This window comes from Balaenoptera physalus (genome assembly GCF_965194825.1).
Source record: "Balaenoptera physalus genome assembly, chromosome: 6".
In the NCBI taxonomy this organism is placed as follows: domain Eukaryota; kingdom Metazoa; phylum Chordata; class Mammalia; order Artiodactyla; family Balaenopteridae; genus Balaenoptera; species Balaenoptera physalus.
This window is the reverse complement of record NC_138885.1, coordinates 131184698-131201991: the sequence shown is the minus strand read 5'-3', so window position 1 is coordinate 131201991 and position 17294 is coordinate 131184698. Positions and strand designations below refer to the sequence as shown.

Sequence of the window (17294 nt, the reverse complement as noted above, 5' to 3'; positions counted from 1 at the left end):
AACTGTCTGCTTCTTGTTCCTTTTTGTATCCCCCATAAAAGCCAGCAAACTGCACTGTATATCCTGAGTACTCAACAAATACCTGTTGAACTGAAACTGAAATGTTAGACTTGGTGTTGAGAAAGTTTGGGTTCTCCATCAACCATCATAATGACAACATAAGAAACTGAAAGAACGTTCCTCAAGTTAAAATAAAAAATACTCTTAGCTTGATGGGGGCCACAGTTTACTGGTTTACTTGGAGAGTTGACTGGGAAGTTATACTTTCTTAAAATCAAATGTCTCTGGGTGTTTTGAGACTTTTATTTCTATGAATGAATAATAATGCCCATTAAAACACTTCCAGCCTCAAATCAATTCAGCCATGTGTGACACAGTAAAACTTTAAGGCTTCAACTATTAGTTTGTAAATGTCATTTCTGAGAGGGCCCACACATCGTTTCTGAGAAAAACCTTAGACTAGCCTGTAAGCACTCAAACCAATCCTCTACTACACTTTTTTAAGAAAATCTGCTCTTTTTTTTTTTTTTTTTGGAGATTTGGGACCCATGGGATGGGTACCACGCAGTATTACTTTATTTTTTTTTTTTTATTTTTTATTTTTTTAAATATCTTACAATTTTATTTTTCAATCATACATCAATAAAGCTGAAAAAAAAATCCCTAGTAGCACCTACACAGAAAAAAATAATTAATTAATAATTAATTAAAATATTGGGGGGAGAAAGGAAGTGGTGCTAAAGAACCCACAGATGGGCTCAGTTCCAGCACCACACAGTCATGTTCATAATGGAAGGTGCTCAGGGTCTAAGATACAGAGCCCGGGGGAGTCAGGGCAAGGCCTCACCCTGGTCACATTTGAGCATAGATGGGTAGGAGTTTGCTAAAGGGATTGCTGGGGAGTGCCATTAGGGTTCTTCAGACAAACAGAACCTATAGGGTGTATATGTGTGTGTGTGTACAGGTGCATTTGTATGGAGACAGATTTTTTTTTTAAGGAACCGGTTTATGTGATTGCGGGGCTGCAGGACGGACCAACAGGCTGGTAACCAGGGAAGGCTGATGTTGCAGCTTGAGTCTAAAGGCAGGTCTGAGGGCAGGATTTCTTCTTTTTGAGGACCTCAGTCTTTCTCTCTTAACTCCTCCAAGTGTTTGGATGAGGCACACCCACGTTATGGAGAGTAATCTGCTTTACCCAAAGTCTACTGATTTAAATGTTAATCACACCTAAAAAAAACTTTCATAGCAACATCTAGACTGGTATTCTACCAAACATCTGGGCACCATGACCAAGTTGACACGTAGAACTGACCATGACACAGTGGGACCTGAGAGTCTTGTGTCCTCTCTGTGAGCTGGGAGGCAAGGTCATCTGCTGAGAGCCAGGTGATTAGGATGCCCGGGAGGCTGAGGAGAGTGGGAGTCAGAGAGGTAGTGGCAGGACCCTGGCAGGGAGTTCCTGAGCCACGTGGGGCGCGCTGAGCCTGGGTGAGTGCATGAATGTATGAATGAGTGAATATCTCAGTGACAGCAGAGAGACTAGCTGATGCTAGGATGTGTGACACCTCTGTCACAGAACTGGGAGAGGAGATAAACACGGGAGCAGGTGCAGATAGGTGTGTGGCTGGGGCAGGAGGATGAGGGAACCCAGCAGCCCTCCCCTCTCTTCCGCTTCTCTGCCCTGAGCACCCCAGGGGCAGTTCATGGTTTCAGTACTTCTAACTTCATTTCACTGGTATTGGATGAGGACCTCGTCACATGGTCCCTCCTTATCTGATGTCTTGGAACATCCCTGGGCCTCTATTTCTCCTGCACTTGATCATGCTCAGGGCCCCAGCTTCCTGGAATCTGCTGTCGACTGAATGATCTGGAGTCTCACGTGTGAAACTGCACACTAGCTATACAAAAGGGCCCCTAAGGGGAGAATCATGTGATGAGGGGAAGGAGGGAAAAGTGCCTAGAGAGGCAGCTGGGGTTAGGCGGCAGGAGGACGGGAATTACAGCTGGGGTTCTGGTCCCAGCTCTGCCCTTTACCACCTGTGTGACTTGGGCAAAAAAGAAAATCTGCTCTTAAGCCAGAAAAATAAAAGTCTAAATTAAAACAACACTGGACATAAATCACAGCAAGATCTCTTTTGACCCACCTCCTAGAGTAATGGAAATAAAAACAAAAATAAACAAATGGGACCTAATGAAACTCAAAAGCTTTTGCACAGCAAAGGAAACTATAAACAAGACGAAAAGACAACCCTCAGAATGGGAGAAAATATTTGCAAACAAATCAACAGACAAAGGATTAATCTCCAAAATATATAAACAGCTCATGCAGCTCAATACTAAAAAAACAAACAACCCAATCAAAAAACGGGCAGAAGACCTAAATAGATATTTCTCCAACGAAGACATACAGATGGCCAAGCGGCACATGAAAAGCTGCTCAACATCACTAATTATTAGAGAAATGCAAATCAAAACTACAATGAGGTATCACCTTACACCAGTCAGAATGGGCATCATCAGAAAATCTACAAACAAATGCTGGAGAGGGTGTGGAGAAAAGGGAACCCTCTTGCACTGTTGGTGGGAATGTAAATTGATACAGCCACTATGGAGAACAATATGGAGGTTCCTTAAAAAACTAAAAATAGTATTACCATATGACCCAGCAATCCCACTATTGGGCATATACCCAGAGAAAACCGTAATTCAAAAAGACACATGCACCCCAATGTTCCCTGCAGCACTATTTACAATAGCCAGCTCATGGAAGCAACCTAAATGCCCATCGAAAGATGAACGGATAAAGAAGATGTGGTACATATATACAATGGAATATTACTCAGCAAGGAATGAAACTGGGTCATCTGTAGAGACGTGGATGGACCTAGAGACTGTCATACAGAATGAAGTAAGTCAGAAAGAGAAAAACAAATATCGTATATTAACGCATATATGTGGAATCTAGAAAAATGGTACAGATGAACTGGTTTGCAAGGCAGAAATAGAGACACAGATGTAGAGAATGTATGGACACCAAGGGGGGAAAGGCGGGGGGGGTGGGATGAACTGGGAGATTGGGATTGACATATATACACTAATATGTATAAAATAGATAACTAATAAGAACCTGCTGTATAAAAATAAATAAAATAGGGCTTCCCTGGTGGCGCAGTGGTTAAGAATCCGCCTGTCAATGCAGGGGACACGGGTTCGAGCCCTGGTCTGGGAAGATCCCACATGCCGCTGAGCAACTGGGCCCGTGAGCCACAATTACTGAGCCTGCGCGTCTGGAGCCTGTGCTCTGCAACAAGAGAGGCCGCGATAGTGAGAGGCCGACGCACCGCGATGAAGAGTGGCCCCTGCTTGCCACAACTAGAGAAAGCCCTCGCACAGAAATGAAGACACAACACAGCCATAAATAAATAAATAAATAAATTTTATAAATAAATAAATAAATAAATAAATAAATAAAAGTTTTTTAAAACTAAAAAAAAAAAATTAACCACCACACACAAAAAATAATAAAAAAATAAAAATAGGGGCTTCCCTGGTGGCGCAGCAGTTGAGAATCTGCCTGCCAATGCAGGGTACACGGGTTCGAGCCCTGGTCTGGGAAGATCCCACATGCCGCAGGGCAACTGGGCCCGTGAGCCACAATTACTGAGCCTGGGCGTCTGGCGCCTGTGCTCCGCAACAAGAGAGGCCGCGATAGTGAGAGGCCCGCGCACCGCGATGAAGAGTGGCCCCCGCTTACCACAACTAGAGAAAGTCCTCGCACAGAAACTAAGACCCAACACAGTCATAAATAAATAAATAAATAAATAAAAAACTCCATAGGTGAGAAAAAAATAAAATAAAATAAAAATAAAAAAAATAAAAATAAAAATAAAACAACTCTGAGGAATGGTACTCAGGAAAAGTTGCTGGAAGACATACCATCCAAACATTATTTTTGATCAGGGGTCGGCAAACTACAGCTCACAGACCAAATTGGGCCTGCCACCTGTTTCTGAATGGTCTGCAAGCTAAGAATGGTTTTTGTCTTTTTAAATGATTGAAAAAAAAATAATAAGAAGAAGAAAAATATTATTTCATGACACGTGAAAATTATATGAAGTTCAAATTTCAGTATACATAAATGAAGCTCTATTGGAATCCAGTCATGCTTTTTGGATACAATGGCTGCTCTGAGTACAGTAGTTCTGACAGGACTGTACGCTAAAATATCTATCTGACCCTTAGCAGAAAGTTTGCTGATCCCTGTTTTAGATCAGTGTTTCCCAGTAAGTGTTTTAATTTTTTTTAAAAGGTATTGTGATTAAATCAGTTTGGTAAATGCTGAGCCAATTTCTTTTTCTTTTTTTTTTTTAATTAATTAATTTATTTTATTTTTAGCTGCATTGAGTCTTTGTTGCTGCGCGCGGGCTTTCTCTAGTTGCAGCGAGTGGGGGCTACTCTTCGTTGTGGTGCGTGGGCTTCTCATTGCAGTGGCTTCGCTTGTTGCAGAGCTTGGGCTCTAGGCAAGCAGGCTTCAACAGTTGTGGCACGCAGGCTCAGGAGTTGTGGCTTGCGGGCTCTAGAGAGCAGGCTCAGTAGTTGTGGTGCACGGGCTTAGTTGCTCCGCAGCCTGTGGGATCTTCCCAGACCAGGGCTCGATCCCATGTTCCCTGCATTGGCAGGAGGATTCTCAACCTCTGCACCACCAGGGAAGTCCCAATTTTTTAATAGTAGGACTTCTCAGAGCCTTCAGTATGCTGGTATCGCATAGTTCTTGCCAGACCCATTTGATCTTGGCACTTTTTTTGTGGCACAGAATCTCCCAGACACCTTTGAAAGGTGATAAACTACACTGAAACACACTGCACAGGCCTCCCGTGGAGTCCTTGTCACATGGAGCCTTACCACCAAGCCTACCCCATGGAATACTGCAAGAAGTCAAACAAGTGGCTATGCTATTCGCTGCAGGGAAGCTGATAAGGCCTTGCTCATTTGCTCACTCAGTGCCCCTTTTTATGAGTACTTACGGAGCAAGTTTATGCAGTGCAAGGACTCACTCTTCTTCTCTTGAGCTGATGGTTTGCTGGTACCTTACACACATGTGAATTTTATCCCTTTAAGTTTCCTTCTTTGCTTTGCCTGCTAGGAAACTCAGAAAAACACGTGTGATCTGTTTCCAGAGGATCTTATTTGTAGTTTGAACTTTGTGAACTAACCTTTATCCTGGGTGTACCTAATTTTCCTATTCGTATAATCCTTTTGCCCTGTAGCCGAATTTAAAAATTATTCATTGCATTATATGTTTATCTGCAAGTTGCCTTAAATCATTAAAAAAAAAAAAACAACTAGGGTACAAAAACATACACACATATATTGAGGAGTTACATTTCAGAATCATGTGTTGAGGGGATGCTGGAAGAAAGAGAGACATTCAGTATAGGCTTCTAAGAGAACTAACTTCTAGACAGAGTAAAACTTGGAGAGCTCCCAGCAAGTATTTGTACTGTAGCAGTGGACTCCAAACTTGCTCTCTCGCTATGGAAAATTGGGAGAAGCAAGGGAACAGTGAGTGACCCTGACAAACCCCAGTCCTCAGTGCTGAGAGCCAGTGATTTAATCTGTTGTCATCACCACAATTACGAATCGGCCACGATGTGGTGCAGGAGGGCTCCTCCTGGTTGTGGGCCGCAGCGGCTGCGGGCTGCTGGCCTCAGCACTTGGGAGCCCGGCCCCACAGGGGCAGTGCTCCATGCAGCTGTTAAACTCCGTTAACATGCTTTTGGGATTTTACTGGCTCCTTTTCTGGAAGGCTTTGGTCTCACAACCTGCAGGGAGCAGCCTGGCCTGCCAGCTTTTAGAACCTGTGAGACCAAATATTTAAAGAGTTCCGCAACAATGGTTCGAAAGAAGCTAACCCTGACCCACAGAAAATAGAGTGCCAGGTGGGGGAGGGAAAGAATGAGGCTGCAGTGCATGAGGCTGCAGAATTCCAGTTCAGAGCAGCGTTATGTAACCAGAATTTCTGAAGGCACGTGACTGAAGGGCTTAGTCGAACTTTTTAAAGTGACAGAAAACTTCGAAGATTGTTTTACTCGAAGCCATTGGTCCGAGAAAAGAACACATGAAGAATAACTAAAAGCCTTCTACAATCCATTATGACCTGGCCAAGAATCCCAGGAAATAACAAAAGCATAGAAAGAACTTCTGTTCCTCTGTCACTCACACACTCTTCCTCTGACCTTGCGTCCTCTTCCTCCTCAGGGGACCAACATCTCTACCTCCTTGCAGCTGGAAGCAGCTGTCTAGTCTCCACAGCAACATTTACTCACCACGTTGTCACCATTTACCTCACTGGATTTTGGCCATGGCCCCTACGACATCACAGAAATTGCTCTCCCCAAGGTCATGGCTGCTGCCAGATTAATCATCTTAAAGCATGTGCTTGGTAAAAAAGCCTTCATCAACTCCTTACTGACTAAAATAGAAATTCAGCTTAGAATTCAAAGCCATTCACGATATGGCCCCGGCCTGTATTTTTCTAGTCAGATTGCACACTCCCAACGTGTACCTTGTATGACAAACTTTTCTCTACACCCTCTGGTCCCTGAAACACTGTTCGTGCTGTTCCCAACCTTAGGACATTTATCCCACCAATCTCCAACGTCTAAGACCTACCTAACTTCTAAAGGCCTGGCTGCAATGCCATCTTTTTCCCAGGGAACCTTCATGGCTCCAGAGAGTAGAAGCTGCCTCTCCCCCAGCTGCCCTGCCCATGCCTGCAACCTGCCCCAGTTCAATGGCACTGACCACTACCCCTGGCATGCTGGTGGTTACTTATGGACATGTCTTATCACTGTGACAAGGCTGAGAGCTCCTCAAGGTCTGGCTCTGATCCTGACCTATCTGTGTATCTCTTCCAGCACACTGAAGGCACACATGTAATGAATAGCTGATGGATACGTGAATGAAAAAATGACCAAAGGGCTCTCTTTAGCACTTTTCCATTCAATTTTGCCACTGTGACTTGGGAAATACACTTAGGATTAGAACTCATGACCTCCTGGCGTCCAACCCTGTGGTCACACCACAGTGTTATTGTTTCCAAGGGTGTCCTTTTCTGTCTTCATCCCATCTTCTTTTCTCATAAAACAGTGTTTTACAAACTGTGGTTCAGGGACCAATTCCAGACTAACAAAATTTATAGAGGCCCTCCTCTGTCCATGATTCTGGGTTTGTCTCCTTGCTCACAAGCAATTCTGGTGAGGAGGATCTGGGTCAGTGATGGTGAATGGGTGAAAAGGGATGGAAAGTATTTAAGAAATAACCTTAGGAGGATAAAGAGTACAGTTTTTACCACTTTCTTAGATTAGATGGTATCAGAGTTTATATAGAAACCAGATAATTTTATGTAAACCGGAGCAGGAAAAATAACTAAAGAGCTGGAGCCTTCAACCACGGTAATGCGTCTCTACGGAGCACCACGTGGGGAGTCCGGCCAGATGGGTGCTAGGACGAACCAGTCAAGTCAGACGCTGAACTCAGCTGAGCTTCCCTTCCACACTGACTTTCCTCAGGGATGGGCCGACCTCTCCTCTTGAAGGCCAAGGGAGCAGGGAGCATCATTCAAACCTGAATCAGCTCCCCTCAGGGCAGCAGGGCTGGACCTTTTATTTTTTCTGATGGCAGCTGTGGATATGTTAATACCCTTTCACTCAGTTCTACTGCCACAACAGATGCTAAAAAGTCTGACACAAACCACAGATTTTTCAGAACAGAAAAAGACTAAGGTCTATTTAAAGCAGAAGGAGATCTTGGTCCATCTGTCCCTCCACTTCCCCATAGTGATGAAACGACACATAGGAGGCCACAGGGAGAACAGAAAGAACGGAGGCAATGCTCTGGGCAGGCTCTTTTCACCCAACTAGGGGTTTTCAATCTAGGGTCCACCGAAGGTCTACCTCAAGCTTTAGCAAAATTCTAGACTAAGTGAACGTCGTGACTAGGTTACTTTCCAAAGGACTGTGATAAGATGAGAACGGAATCAGAAATGACTAAAATGGTCTCCCTTGTTATGTTCATTTACTCACCCACTCACTGAACCTCTCGCCATTCTGTGCCTCTTTTTGTACTTCAGAAAAACAACACCCTGGAGCAGAGGTCACAGGACAAGGTTGGCCTGGTACCCTGGGAGCCAGAGGCCACGGCGTGGGCCAGGAAAGCCATGGTTTACACTCAGAGAATATGTTAAAATTAACTTTCTTCCCCTCAATTTTCATTTTGAAAAATGTTAAACTTTCAGGAAAATTTAAAGAAGAGTAAAATTAACATTCATATGCCTCTCATTAAGATTCATCAAATGTCAACACTTTGACATATTTGCTTTATCTTTCTCCTCCCTCTGTTCCTCCCTTCATATACCTAGCTTTTTTTTTTTTACATCTGAACTATTTTAAATTATGTAGTACAGATCAGGATACTTTACCCCTCCATTCTTTTGCATGTGTTTTCTAAGAATAAAGGCATTCTTCTACAGAACCAGAATACTACCACCACAGTTAAGATTAATTTCCTATATCCAATTTATAGATCATATTTAAATGCCTTCAGTTGTCTCATGAAATTGTTTTCCTCCTGATCTAGGCTCTAATCAAGGTTTACACAGTATTTGGTAGTCATGTCTCTTTAGTCTGTTTAATGTATATGAATCCCTCTATCTTTATTTATTATTTTTAAAAAATATAACACTGCTTTTTTTTTTTTTTGAAGAGTCCAGGCCAGTTGTTTTGTAGAATGTCTCACGTTCTAGATTTATCAGCTTGTTTCCTCATGGAAGGAGGAAGAGAGGAAAGGACAGAAATAAATCAAACGTGGCAAAATTAATCCTCTCTGAATTTCCAACAAACAGAAAGTTAGGTTTTAAGTCTTGACTAGATTCACGGTGAACTTTTGCCGTGAATACTTCACAGGGGATAGTGTGCACTTCGTACTGCATTCCTTCAGAAGGCACAGACTGTGAGGTTGCCAGATTTGATTCGCTAAGGTGCTAATAGCCAGATCTTTCTATTATAAGGCTACCTTTTGCTCTTTATAATTAATAAGTAATCTGTGGAATAAGACTTTTAGATCATGTGAATATCCTGTTCTCAAAGAACCTTTCAGCCAGTGATTTTAGCTTCCACTGATGATTTTTGCCTGAATCAATCATAACTTCGCAAGTTGTAAAATGGTGATTTTCTAATCCTATAATACCTTCTGTATTTATGAGCTGACTCTTCAAAGTCAAGAGCTTATCCTGCACTGACCCTACTTTTTTGTTTGTTTGTTTTTGGTTTCTTTTCGAGTATTATTACAGATGCACTGACTTAAAAAAATTAAACGTATTATCCATTACCATTACTATTCTTTCTGATACTCAAATTGTCCCAAATTAGGTTGGTGGAGGCCTTTCAAGTGATCCCCTGTGTCCTTGCAATGTGTCTCCACAAGTCTTTGAGCACTTCTAGGCTGTTTGGCACAGCAACTATTTCAGGCTCACCTTATACATTTCTTGCCCAGATTAATAATCACCATGTCCCTAAGGAGCCCAGATTTCTTTCAGTGGGGAATGAACATTATGTAGAAACCAACACAGGGTCCTAGATCGCTGTGCTCATTACTACTCAGGTGTCATTACTTCTAGGCCCTTTTAGTGAGCTGAATTAGAAAATACTGAGTTAAATCGTATGAAATTGCTGATATTTGACTAGTTACGGCAATTTCCTGTGGTTCAACCTAATATACTGCTTAAAAGTCGTGAGTCACATTTACACCTCCAACTGAGCTCTAATACTAGAGGTCTTCCTCCTCTTCCCGCATTCTATATTTATATTTTTATTCTTCCACTGAGAACCTCAGCTCCCAATGTCTTCAATATTCAAAACAGTTTCAGAATTACAATCCCAATATCCACTAGCAGCAAAGTATCTAAAGTATCTATGAAGATTTCTTTGGAGTTTTATCCTTAGAATATAGTCACCAAGGATGTACAAAGTGCTCAAAAAGCATAGTGCCCGAAAGTTACCTGAATTCTTTTTTTCTCTGTGTAGTAATGCTATACATTTGATAAACATTAGGACGATTTGTTATTGTCTTATGTCGATTTTAGAGATTTTGCGTTTATTTCCTTTTAAATTTAATTTTATTGTTGAATATTTAAAACATTTAAATGGTTCAAAAGTTAAAGTATACTCAGAGAAGTCTTCCTCTCATCTCTATCCTTCTACCTTATTCCTACCCCCTAGAGATAACTATTTCATCATTTTCTGGTTTATTCTTTTTTGCATTTCTGCTTTCTTTTTGATATATATTTTTTCTTATTTTCTCTTCTTTCTAACACGAACAGTCGAATCCTACAAATTCTCTCTTGCAACTTGCTTTTTCACTTAACAATAAATCCTGGAAATTACTCCATATCAGTTCAGTGGCCAGAATCATAGAATCGACAGAGTTGGAAGTTCCTCAGAGTTCACCCTAGTCCAAATCTTATCCCCCAAATGTCTCCGAACCAGAATCAATCACACAGATCAACCCACATCTTGAGTACTCAGGATAAGGGGACAAGTCACTGACTCATTAGGCAGGCCATTCAGTTTCAGACAGGAGCCCGAACTATTGGAAAGTACCTTTATAAGCTGAGTTGATTAAACCTGATTCTGAGAAACCTCATAATTCAGCCCTTTGCAGCCACAAAGAATTAGCTGGATCCCTCTTTCGCCATGCAATCCTGCAGCCATGAATTTTCCCAAGAAACAGGCCCATCCCTTTCTTGTTCTAAATGGCTGAAAATTATGTGTAATTGTAGCTCTTTTCATAAATTTTCACTTATTTTGTGTCAAGCACAAATTGAAGTTGTAGGAACCAGTACAATGTCAATGTGAAGGTATCAGAGGTTAAGAGAAAGAAGGCCAGAATTCCTTCATTCAATATTTACAGGCATTTACTGCTCTAGGTGTCTGGGACACATATGAGAACAAACAAAGAATCCTGTCCACTTACATTCTAGCGGGGGAGAAGACAGAAAATAAACAGTACTGTAATTAAGTGCTATGGAGGAAAAAGAAAAGAAACATTAGAACAGAGCAAGGGAGGTTGGAAGTGCTGACTACAATTATAAATAGGGTAGCCAGCAGAGGCCTCAATGAGATGATGCCACTTGAAGATGACTTGAGGGAGGTGAGGAGTGAGCCATGGCCTTTATGGAGGAAGAAGGACTTGGGCAAAAGGAAGAGCTAGAGCAAAGGCCTGGAAGCCACCAAGTTAGTTTACCTGAAGGCCCCGAACTACTGGGCACAACTCAACCAAGAGAGTTTGTATGTAGATATGAATGGCTTGGCCTCTGCTCTCTTTTACTTCCTGCCCAAGAAGTCTTAAACCTAGGTTCGCAGGTGTTCAGAATGCAGCTCTGCACGCCTAAGGGAGAAATGAGAGCCACCGAGCCCCATCGTGCCCACAAAGCCCTTCTACCCGGAGCACTCTCTGAACATCTCTCTCTCCTTTTACCTCTGGGGAGTAGAGTCTTCCTATGACCCAGGTTTAAAATATCACATTGGGGTTACTTTAAAACAGGCTAGAAGAACACTGACTGATACAAAATAAGTTTTAAAATCGGACAAAATGAAGTAGCAGTAAGCTTATAGGAAATGCTCCCACAGAGGGATCAAATATCTAAGCCTCTAAATATAATGTTTAGAGTTTAGGCATAAAAAGTTCTCCTATGTGCAAAATCTTCGCAGAGGATAAACATATTAGAGGTCTTCACTTCAATATATGGGAAATCTTGCTCTCATTAAAAACACTTTTTTTCCTACATCTCCTAGAATCTCTTGAGAGGTGATTCTCTTAGAATTATAATAATGGTGGGTATTATTTTTCACTCTCGTTTTATGGATGGGGAAACTGAGGCTCAGAGAGATTAAGTAATTTGCCTAAGGTCACAGAACTTTGATTTAATGGAACAGGAATTCAAAAGAGAAGGTGTTAAAAGAAGTAATTAAGCCAAGAAGTTTTATTTCAAATGGAAGCTGACATCTCTTCTAGTTACCCTTAGTCCCATACTTTATCTTAAGATTTAAACACCCCAGAAGCATTTTGGCTGAACTACTAATTACCCACAAATTTCTTTGAGAAAAGTTTCTCTGTGGTTGACTAAGTTGTCAATGACTTCGTTTTTAGGTACCGAATCCAAATTTGACAACTTTTCACCCTCAACCTGAAAATCCACATACAGAGTTCTGACATCAAGTTTATTCAAAATGGATATTCTTTAGTATGTCAGAGAAAGTCAAGTCCCAAGTACTTTCTTTTGGAATGGGTACCCAAAGATAGGAAAAAGTAGCCAAAAAAGGACCATGAATAGATATATTTTCACTTTAAAAGACTACACTGTAAAATTTGCTTTGCAATTTCCAGAACAGACATAGTTAATGTATTAAAATAAAACAGAAAATGTAATCAAATTTTAATATGACTTTATCAGAGACTTAAACACAATGGTAAAGGCCAGTATTTAATGGATTTAAATTCTAGTGGACGGAATTAAGAATAGTCACAAAGTCAAGGAATTAACTATGTCTAGACATCTCTCCTACATTTCTATTTGAGGAACAGTATTTTTTTTCCTCATCCTTTGAATTCCCAGGCCAGGAATTCAGAACCTGCTGTTGGAAGGGTCATCATCCTTAATTCTCAATCCATTTATCAGGCTGAAATGCAAATGTAAGCGGTGAATACATTTCAACAGCCCCAGAGATCCAAAGAGCCTTCTCAGAGAGCATGCTGAGCTAACTGGGGAAGGGTTAAGCCACCCCTATTTTTCAGATCTGAAAACAGTTGTTCTGATACGAGAAGAATCATTGCAATGGTGCCAGCCCCCGTCTATAAAAGCTATACACATTTTTTGCACAACTGTATGATTGTTATGGCAACCATAAAAATGGAACTATCATTCTTCAAATTACACACTGCCCATACTGGATTACCTACATACGTTTGTTCTTCCACATCACCCAGAATTTCTTTTCAGAAAGTGCTATGTCTGTCCTATAGATGTTTAGGAGTAAGATAAAGTGGTCTCTTTCAAAGGGAGAGTCCATAACAATGAATCTTTCAAAGGCCTAGTTCTTCAAGGATTCTAGGACTTCCCTGTCAAGACTTTTAAACCCACGGTCACTGGGAGGCCTCAAAATATTTCCCCCAGGGGGCAAGGAAACTGCCTGGAAAATGTATTCCCCAAATGACTGTTTTTTATTACGAGCATGATTAAAGCACCATGAATGAGCCTTATTAGACCCTGCACAGTTCTGCAAAGTACTGAGAATATTAGTGAGTCTCAGTTTAGTGAGATGAGAGACTTGTTTAAGAAATACATACCAGCATTTTAATTAAATTTGCTGCTGAATAAAACACCACCAATATAATCAAACAAAAATGTCAAAATAAATTTCAGCTATATTTTAAGATGATCAGGGACTGTCTTACTAAACAGTGTAAATTCTTTCTTCTCACTAATGCGGAAAGCAAACTCTAGTCTTTATGTCTTTTAAATATTAATCTGGGGCCAAAATTCTGTTTCATTGTTCACAGAGCTGATTCTACAGTTTAAAAAAAAAAAAAAACAGCAGCCTGGTAATGACTTCCTGGCTGATTTTAATATTAAGTACATAGACTTTAGATGAAAACGTGTCCATAATTACTGTTTGCTCCAGAGAGTTTTCAAATAAGGCACCGAAATTCATCTAGTTTTCCCTTCTCAAAAAAACAAAAACAGGGGTTTCCCTGGTGGCGCAGTGGTTAAGAATCTGCCTGCCAATGCAGGGGACACGGGTTCGATCCCTGGCCCGGGAAGATCCCACATGCCGCAGAGCAACTAAGCCCGTGTACCACAACCACTGAGCCTGTGCTCTAGAGCCCACGAGCCACAACTACTGAAGCCCGCACGCCTAGAGCCCATGCTCTGCAACAAGAGAAGCCACCGCAATAAGAAGCCAGCGCACTGCAACGAAGAGTAGCCCCTGCTCGCCGCAACTAGAGAAAGCCTGCACGCAGCAACGAAGACCCAACACAGCCAAAAATAAAAACAAACAAATAAATAAATTTATAAAAAACAAACAAACACCTACAAAGTTTCCCTATGAGGTGGGCAGGGCAAGTCAAGCTCTAATGCAGCACCCCTAGTTACAATTGGCGCTCCCTTGGCCGCAGAGTGCAGTGAACCATGGAGTGCTACTTCTCCACTTGCACCCCAGATTCAGGAGAGGAGGAGCTCCCAAAGGACCCCAGGTGACCCCATCTACAGTCTACACTTCTTCCTGCACTTTCAGCGTTCAAGTCACCCCACATACTCCCTCTACCTCAGCCCAATCCCCATCTTCTAGTCTTTACCAAGTCTTGGACTGGGCCCGAATTCATATCCCACCCTCACTTCCTACTGAAGCAGCTCCCCAGCTAGACTCCAGTCTCCTCTCCTGCTCTCCTGCCTTTCAGATCCTTTAGCATTTGACTACCAGGATAAAGTTCCTAAAATACAGCATTAGATTACGCTCCTTTCTCAAAAATCCTCACTGGCTTCCAGCTATCCTGACATTACAGTCCTCAGCTTGGCGTTCAATAGCCTCTATGATCTGGCTTCAAACTACTTTTCCACCCCTCCTTAAGATGGCTTGTGTACATTAACATGGGGCCTTAGTAAGCCAGTTGTACTAAACATCCTGAATTAGTGATTTGTGTAGATCCATCATCTCTTCTTTCAGACTTTATTCTCTTTGACAGAAAGGACTGTTTCTTTCAATTACATATTTTGCAATTCCAACAATACCTATTTCAGGGTCTTGCAAATAGTAAAGATAATAAATATTTACTGAATTGAGTCTTTAAGTGGGCTCCTTCAACTCTAACCATGGGAGAAAAGGCTGGGGCTGTGGTAGAGCTAATAGTCCCTTTACCAGAAGTACCATCTATCTGTGAGAGTAGATTCCACTTCAGGTGATGTCTCGGGACCTCTAGCTATGGCCTGGGAATACAGCCCTAGAGAATTTTCTAGGTTTAGAACCCAAGTCCTTTGGACTATGAATATCCTGATATGCAAGGGTAGATGAAAAGGGGCCAAAGAAAGGGGGTAAGAGGGAACAGAATTTGAGGGCAGAAGGCAGTGTGAGATTTGTATTCTACATATACCTCAAACATCTTTTTGGTAAGGCAATGTGTCTTAATGCTCACCAGAAAGAAAGAAGGGGCAATATTTTATCAAGCATAGGATATGCTAGACCTGTGTAAGCATTCTACATGTTATTATATTTAACCCCTGCCATGACCTCATGAGAAATATAGTAACTGTACATTCCTTTTAACTTGTAAAGAAAGAAAGGCTCAGAGAATTCAAGTAACTTGCCCAAGAATACATACCTAGTAAGTGGCAGAGTGATGATTCAAGCCAAATTTGTCTCTAAAACCTACATCTTAGTATTTCACCCCTGTGATATCAGGGTCATTTAAAATTTTCAAACTCCTGGGATAGAAAAATAACCAGTAGCATCATGTATAAAGGCAGGAGGGTACAGAACTGCGGTGGACTGTTATCTGTCTTGACGTTCCCTCTCCCAAACCAACATGTAACCCAAAGCAGGGCAAACTGATTCTCGCTCTAGAATTCAGAATTAGGACAGAGAAGGGAGAGTGTGAGAAGGAGGAAAGTATGTGAGGGGAGAAGACGGAGAGAGATATCAGGCTCCCTCTGGGTGACGGTGGCAGCTCTTAGGTAGCAGCCATCCCACGGAGTAGCAGGAAGCAAAAGAGGCCAGTATGAATGAGGGGAAGCCGACGTGTAGAGAGCCTGAGAGGCAGAGATGAAGCAAGAAGTCTTTCTGGGTTCCCTACCCTTGGATTCTGGGAATCATCGCAGGATCCTTAAAACAAATTCCCCTTTCTGCTTAAGTGAGCTCCAGTGGTTTCTGTTATTCGGGACCAAAAGTCTTAATAAATGCAACAGCTGTGGGAGGTTTCCTAGAATGGCTAACTCGTCGTGGCTTTCTCTAACGCTTTCTCGTTAGCAAGCCATGACAGGATGTTAACAGCCGATGCTTCCACCCTGCCCACTCCTGGGGGCACCAGGTGCTGGGAAGCAGAGGGAGGGCATGGCAGAGTATCAACAACAAGTTTCTATTTTTGGGGGGGGGTGGGGGGGGGCGCAATGTGCAGCATGCGGGATCTTAGTTCCCCATCCAGGGATCGAACCCACGCCCCCTGCAGTGGAAGTGCAGAGTCTTAACCGCTGGACCGCCAGGGAAGTCCCTCAGGTTTCTATTTCAAAAACAAATTAATTTTTAGCAAGATTGCTTCTGTAACTCAAATTACACAAAGTACAATGCTATAACATTTTTTGACCAGTAGGGTTTTGAAGAAGGCTCTAACTTCTCCTTTCTCAATATGGGGAGGGGAAGTATGTGGTGTTTTTGATTGATTTGGTGTTTTTTCGATTGATTTTTTTAAAATGTTTATCAAGGGTGTGGGTTTAAGGTGGAGAAACATGGTGATGGTGGTTAAGAGATTTCTAGACTGCAGAACTGAATTCAAGTCCAAGCTTTGCCCCTCTCAGCCATGTGACCTTGGGCAAGTGACTACACTCATCTGAGCCACAGTTTCTTCATCTGTAAAACAGGGATAATTGTTTCACAGGATTGTTTTAATGATTAAATTAAACATATAAAAAGGTATAAAAGATGCACTCAATTAAATATGTGTTTTGGTATATGTATATCTGCCACATTAACAACGAAGCTAAATGAAAACTTCAAACTTTTACATGTGTTAATTTTCTTCATCCTGTATATTTTTGGCTGACCATTAATGGAGATGATCTATTACTAGGGAACTGATCTTTCTCTTTGTGTGTCCTCAGCGTGTATCAAGCCCCAAGGCAGAGACGACAGGAAAGGGACACCCAGTGAGTGCTTACTACATGCCCAGCACTGTCTCAGGTCTGACCAACAGTCAAGATTATGCTAGTGATTTAATATTTTCAAAGTAACTCTATTTCAAAAAGAAACGATTAAATATGGCTATAGAAAAGGATAATTGAACACACATTTAAAGTATTATTATGCTTGTGGGAACACTCCTATCCTAGGAATTCTAATTACATCTGTAAGACCACAGGAGAACTGTTTAAACAATCACAATTTGAAACTCTTGATTCTCCCACATACAAACTTTGGTATAATTCCACTAGGTCACCTCTCAGGCAAAAAGATTATAGGGAAACTTTA

The 17294-nt window shown here is 41.7% G+C and overlaps 1 protein-coding gene and 1 long non-coding RNA gene across 3 annotated transcripts in view; both read right to left on the bottom strand.

The window, feature by feature from the left end:
- Positions 1–17294, bottom strand: part of DIS3L2 (DIS3 like 3'-5' exoribonuclease 2) — a 380422-nt gene that overhangs the window by 147411 nt on the left and 215717 nt on the right. The gene's annotated exons all lie outside the window — the stretch shown is intronic.
- On the bottom strand, positions 2057–16184 carry LOC309662979. Its single transcript, XR_014265057.1, has 2 exons — positions 3893–16184; positions 2057–3542 (listed from the first exon to the last, which is right to left on the bottom strand). It is a non-coding gene; the product is annotated as an uncharacterized lncRNA (long non-coding RNA).